The sequence below is a fragment of the Setaria italica genome, chromosome IX, assembly GCF_000263155.2.
Source record: "Setaria italica strain Yugu1 chromosome IX, Setaria_italica_v2.0, whole genome shotgun sequence".
NCBI classification, from domain to species: domain Eukaryota; kingdom Viridiplantae; phylum Streptophyta; class Magnoliopsida; order Poales; family Poaceae; genus Setaria; species Setaria italica.
This window is the reverse complement of record NC_028458.1, coordinates 42,774,632-42,780,008: the sequence shown is the minus strand read 5'-3', so window position 1 is coordinate 42,780,008 and position 5,377 is coordinate 42,774,632.

Below are 5,377 nucleotides of genomic sequence, written 5' to 3'. Positions count from 1 at the left end.
TCTTTTCTTGACCCAAATATACCAATCCAACTCCTGAATTGCTATATTTCATTCTACATGCGGGAGAGATCAACCGAGAATACGGATGTTTCTGTGCCCATCCCACCGCCATCCTCTCCCATGACCATGCCACCTCTAGCCGTTGGACCATGCCGCAATCTTTGCCATCACCCGCCTCTTACCCTTCCACCTCCCCGACCGACTACCACTGGCCTGAGCTGCCCTCCGTGCCACTGGCCTATGCCTCTGGCTCCGCCTTGCCATGCACCACCACCGCCTGAGTAGCCCGCACCTTGCCCGGTCATGCGCCACCCCTCCCCTGAACATCCTGCGCCCCCTACTCCACCCGATTCAAAGATCAATTCATCAATTTGGAGCTCAATTTGGTCTATTTGGAGCTTAAATCGGAGGCAAGGTGAACCTTAACGATGAGGATAGGAAGGATGACGGCGAGCCCCATGAGGAGCATCCCAGTTGGACCGCCAACCATGGCTGCCGCCGCCGATGCCACTCTGATGCGGAGCTCGGTTACCGCGTAAGGGGGTCCAGCCTAGGTAGCTTTGCCGCCACCCTTGCCAAAAAGGAAATGCAGCAAGAGATGGATAGAGTCAAGTGGCAGCCGGAGTCCAGCAACTTGGGGCGGGCAGTGTCGGTGTTTTAAACCCGGCAACCTACCGAGGGGTATCCCGAGGTAGTAGATTGGTTGGTGGGGATCGCCAGACCTAGAACTCGAAGAAAAAAGCGACGACACAAGACACAGATTTATACAGGTTCGGACCGCCAGAGTAGCGTAATACCCTACGTCCTGTTTGAGGTGTTGTATATTGCGCCCTGCACTTGGATGTTGTTTGGTATTGAGGATTTGGTCCTTTGTTGTGGTTCTCTGAGGTCTTCACCTACCGATCTAGGGACCTCTGCCCTCCTTTATATACTCCAAGGGGCGGGATTACTGGTCGATTACAAGGAGGAGTTCTAGTAGAATTATATGGTATGATTTCTAGTAGGATTACAGAGGAATCCTAGTAGGAGTTCGTTTTCTTCCTTCCTTGCGGGTACTGGGGATCTATCCCCGACAAGCCCCCGAGCGCTTCATAGTCGAATGCAGCAGCCTTCGAGTATTTTTAGATGCTCGCTAAGTAGTTTTGGTGCTCTTCGAGTACTTCGTCTGGCTGAATCTTTAAAGTTCCTCAAAGCTGCCATGAGGCTATGGTGTGCTCAAGCCCTTGATCGTTTTGATTTTGTAATCTTCATTATGATATGCAGGGCGGTGAAAGTCGCACTCCATATGGAGTAGCCCCTGAGCCTTAGGTTGACTGGAAGAATCAAGATGAGGGTCAATAAAATCTTGAATCTTCTTCTTTCATCTTGAAAAAATTAACTATTGGGTATAGCTTATCAGCCCCTGAGCCTTGGAATGATTAAATAATCAATTCAAGGGTCTTTAGTGTTCACGCAAGTCGTCTTTCAAGTAGTCATTTGGTGTCCAGCCCCTGAGCTTATGCGCTAGGTGAGCTGTATGAGCCACGTTAAGTAGTTATTTGGCACTTAGCCCCCAAGCATTGAAGGTAGCTGAGCCATTGGAGATATTCCGAGTAGTAATTGGCACTTAGCCCCCGAGCCTGGGAGCCATTGGAGGTACGCTGAGCGTCCTGGAGAGTTGTCGCCGAAGCTTGACCTGCAAAAAGAGATGCATACATTATGTAGCATATTGTAGAATTTGGAACTACTGAAATTTATTCAGTCATGTGTGCAATCTAAATATTATGTGTCATGCTCTTGTTTCGGTCATATTTTTCCCGAGTAGTTAGCCTATTACGTTTAGGCTCTCAGTCCCTATTTAGCCATTGCCACTATGTGTGAGATTTTTGTCTCGTGTACGCATACTGGCACTGCTGCTACGGAGATATTTATCTCGTGTCCTAGCATTTAGGCATGATAGAAGATCCAAGGCATTCATGAATTGAGGCGTGTTCTACTCGAGTAGATTAACAACCGCTAAGAGAAGACATTTAAAATAATTAGTTGGCATTGCGACAAAAAGACTGCACGATTGCGTGTAAAGTAGTCATTGAGACTTTTTTGCCTTTTTGGCGAGGAGAGTGCGTGTTTGCCGCGTATAGGATTTGTTCCTCACTAGGGTGTAGCCGCTGTGAGCCTCTAGCACTTAGTGCACCAAACTTCATGGCAGAGCCTCCTAATTCGGTGTATCAAGCCTGTGGCGGAGCTTTCGGAACTCGATGCACAAAACCCATGGTGATAGGCTCCGTAATTCGGTGTACCAAGCCCATGGTTGTAGGTTAACATGCCCCAGGAATAATTGGCAAAGTGTAGCTCTGGAGGGTAATTTCCGTCAAGAGGCGTACACAAATAAGTAGTCAGCGCGTTGCCCTACATGCGAAAAATAAGCCAAAAATTATATAAAATAATTAAAAAAGTGACTTAGCTTGATTCGTGGACGATTGTCGACGAAGCCGTGGCGGTCGTCGTGAAGCCGCGATGGTTAGTGATGAAGCCAACTAGTTGGAGTTGATTCCGACTAGTTGTTGATCATGTGGAACCCTCCCTCAACTAGTTTTCTAGTCGAGACGAGTAGTCGAAGTAGACCGTCCTCGACTAGTTTTCTAGTCGAGACGAGTAGCCGAAGCAGTCATCGGTGACTTGATGCAGCTGGACGTCGGGGTAGCAGCGCTCGCGTACATCTTCTATGTACGTTAGGCTATGATTTTGAGATCTTGTGGTAGCCTTCCATGTGCGTGTAGCACAAATCCCTCAAAATTGCTTTTCACGGATAGTAGTCGGAGCTGATTATTTTCATCAATCCGCACATGACTGTAACAGATCTTTGTCATCTTGGGAATTATAGCGTGGGTCCTTCGGTCTGCCTGATCTCCCAACTCGAATCAAATTTGCCTCTGCCTTGATCGACAAGACACATGCAGCAGCCTACGGTGGAAACCGACTCGGTCTTCGACTGGAACGAGGAGCGCATCGACTCTGTCTCGGCGTAGATTTGTCTGCTCAAAACTCCAACTCAGTGACCTGCTTCTTGTCAAGTAGATTGGTTTTGATGATGAGGTCCTTCAAGCTCGCCCGATGATCTCAACGATCACCCCTACCTAGCGCGCCAGATGTCGGTGTTTTATACCCTACAACCTACCGAGGGGTATCCCGAGATAGTAGATTGGTTGGTGGGGGATCGCTGGACCTGGAACTCGAAGGTAAAAGCGACGACACAAGATACGGATTTATATAGGTTCGGGCCGCCAGAGTAGCGTAATACCCTACATCCTGTTTGGGGTGTTGTACATTGCACCATGTGCTTAGGTGTTGTTTGGTATTGAGGATTTGGTCCTCTGTTGTGATTCTCTGAAGTCTTCGCCTACCGATTTAGGGACCTCTGCCCTCCTTTATATACCCCAGGGGGGCAGGATTACTAGTCGGTTACAAGGAGTCCTAGTAGGATTACATGGTATGAGTCCCAGTAGGATTACAAAGGAATTCTAGTAGGAGTCTGTTTTCTTCCTTCCTTGCGTTTCATAGTCAAGTGTAGCAGCCTTCGAGTACTTTTCAGATCCTCGCCGAATAGTTTTGGTTCTCTTAGAGTACTTTGTTTGGTTGAATCTTCAAAGTTTCTCAAAACTGATATGAGGCTACGGTGTGCTCAAGCCCTTGATCGTCTTGATTTTGTAATCTACATCTTTGAAATGTGATATGGAGGACGGCGGAGGCGAGGGGCAGCTAGGAGCGGGTGGAGGAGGAAGAGGAGTAAAGGAAAAGAGGTATTTCACTGACTTGTGGATCCTGTTCGCTAGTCTCATGCATCTTCAAAATAGGTATTCAAATTTACATGTGATGTTGGAGAGACGCACAAAAGTTTCTTGAAAATCTTCTCTCTCTCGAACCTACAACAAGTTTTAGGTATTCAAATTTACATATGCTGTTGGAGATGTTCTTACCGCCTCAACATCTCGATCGCGTTAGGGTTTTGGAGGAGGCGGCGACGTCTGCCTTCTTCCTAACATGACCTCCCTGCCCGTCCCTTTTAAAGTTGAATTGCTCGCTTCCACTTGGGTCCTCAGCTGTTGCTAGGGTTTCATTTTGACAAGAAGGCCAGGCGAAGCTTTAAGAGGTCCCTACACATGTCCCGCGTTCGATTCTAGGTAGCCACCATGAGCTGATTGCGGCAGCTTGGAACTCAAGAAGTAAGCGAGCACCGCATCTGACTCTGTTTCAAAGTGTTGGGAACCAGCCATCGAGCCAGATGCCTCCCGTAGCCCCTCATGCTGCCTCCGCCGCCAACGTGGTCTCTAGCTTGAGGCCTCGAGGGATGCCATCGGGTGGCATCTTCACTACCGCCGTCACAACCTTTCCTTCTATTTCTTGGGTTTTATTAGGTTTATCGGTTTCAACCTATTTTCTTTGGTTTCTGAGCGGTCTCGGACCAACCTAGTCACGCATTCAGAACAATAGTTTCGTCCGGGATAGTTACGGTTGAGCGGCTGATTTTTGTTGAACTCGTGAATAGGGCTAGATCATGGAACTTGGGGATGGTGTTTTGGGGCGAAATTTAGGCAAACTGCAGTGGTAATTTCGTATGCATGAATGGGTAGCGGGGGAGGAGTTAGTTTTTTCGACTCCGCATGGCCAGTTTTTTCACGAGGTGCTCCGGGACGGCTTCAGCACTGAAGCCGTTTCTAGTTTGGCCGTTAGGTACAGCTTTGTCGGAAGCTGCTGCTGAAGCTCTTGGAGAAGCTGTACCAAAGGGGTCTATCACCTAACACCATCTCTGCGCAGAATGATTAGGAATCCAAGTTGGGGGCCCAACCAGCTGCTCGGTTACAGATTTGGGCCTGAAGTTATCGCTGAAGACTGCTACGTTTTTACCCACCGATAGCGACTCTCCGCCCACACTATACTAGTGTGTGTCCTCCAACAATGTTTTAAGGAAAATGTTCATCCTTGCAAAAAAGATTTGGTGGAGGGCACTCACCGTGGATTGTATGCACAAAAGTTATATTGTCTTGTTGCAAATTAAATATCAGTTTTTTCATTGTCTTTCAGCAAAGCTAACAGGGTTTTAGTGCCAACGGCACGTTTCTTTGGCACTAAATAAAAAGCCAAGCATATCCAAGCATATATAGGGGGCGTTTGGTTCCCTTTGCTTATTTTTAAGCAAGTGTCACATCAATGTTTAGATACTAATTAGGAGTGTTAAACGTAGGCTATTTACAAAACCCATTACATAAGTGGAGGCTAAACAGCGAGACGAACCTATTAAGCCTAATTAATCCATCATTAGCAAATGTTTACTGTAGCAACACATTGTCAAATCATGGACTAATTAGGCTTAATAGATTCGTCTCGCCGTTTAGCCTCT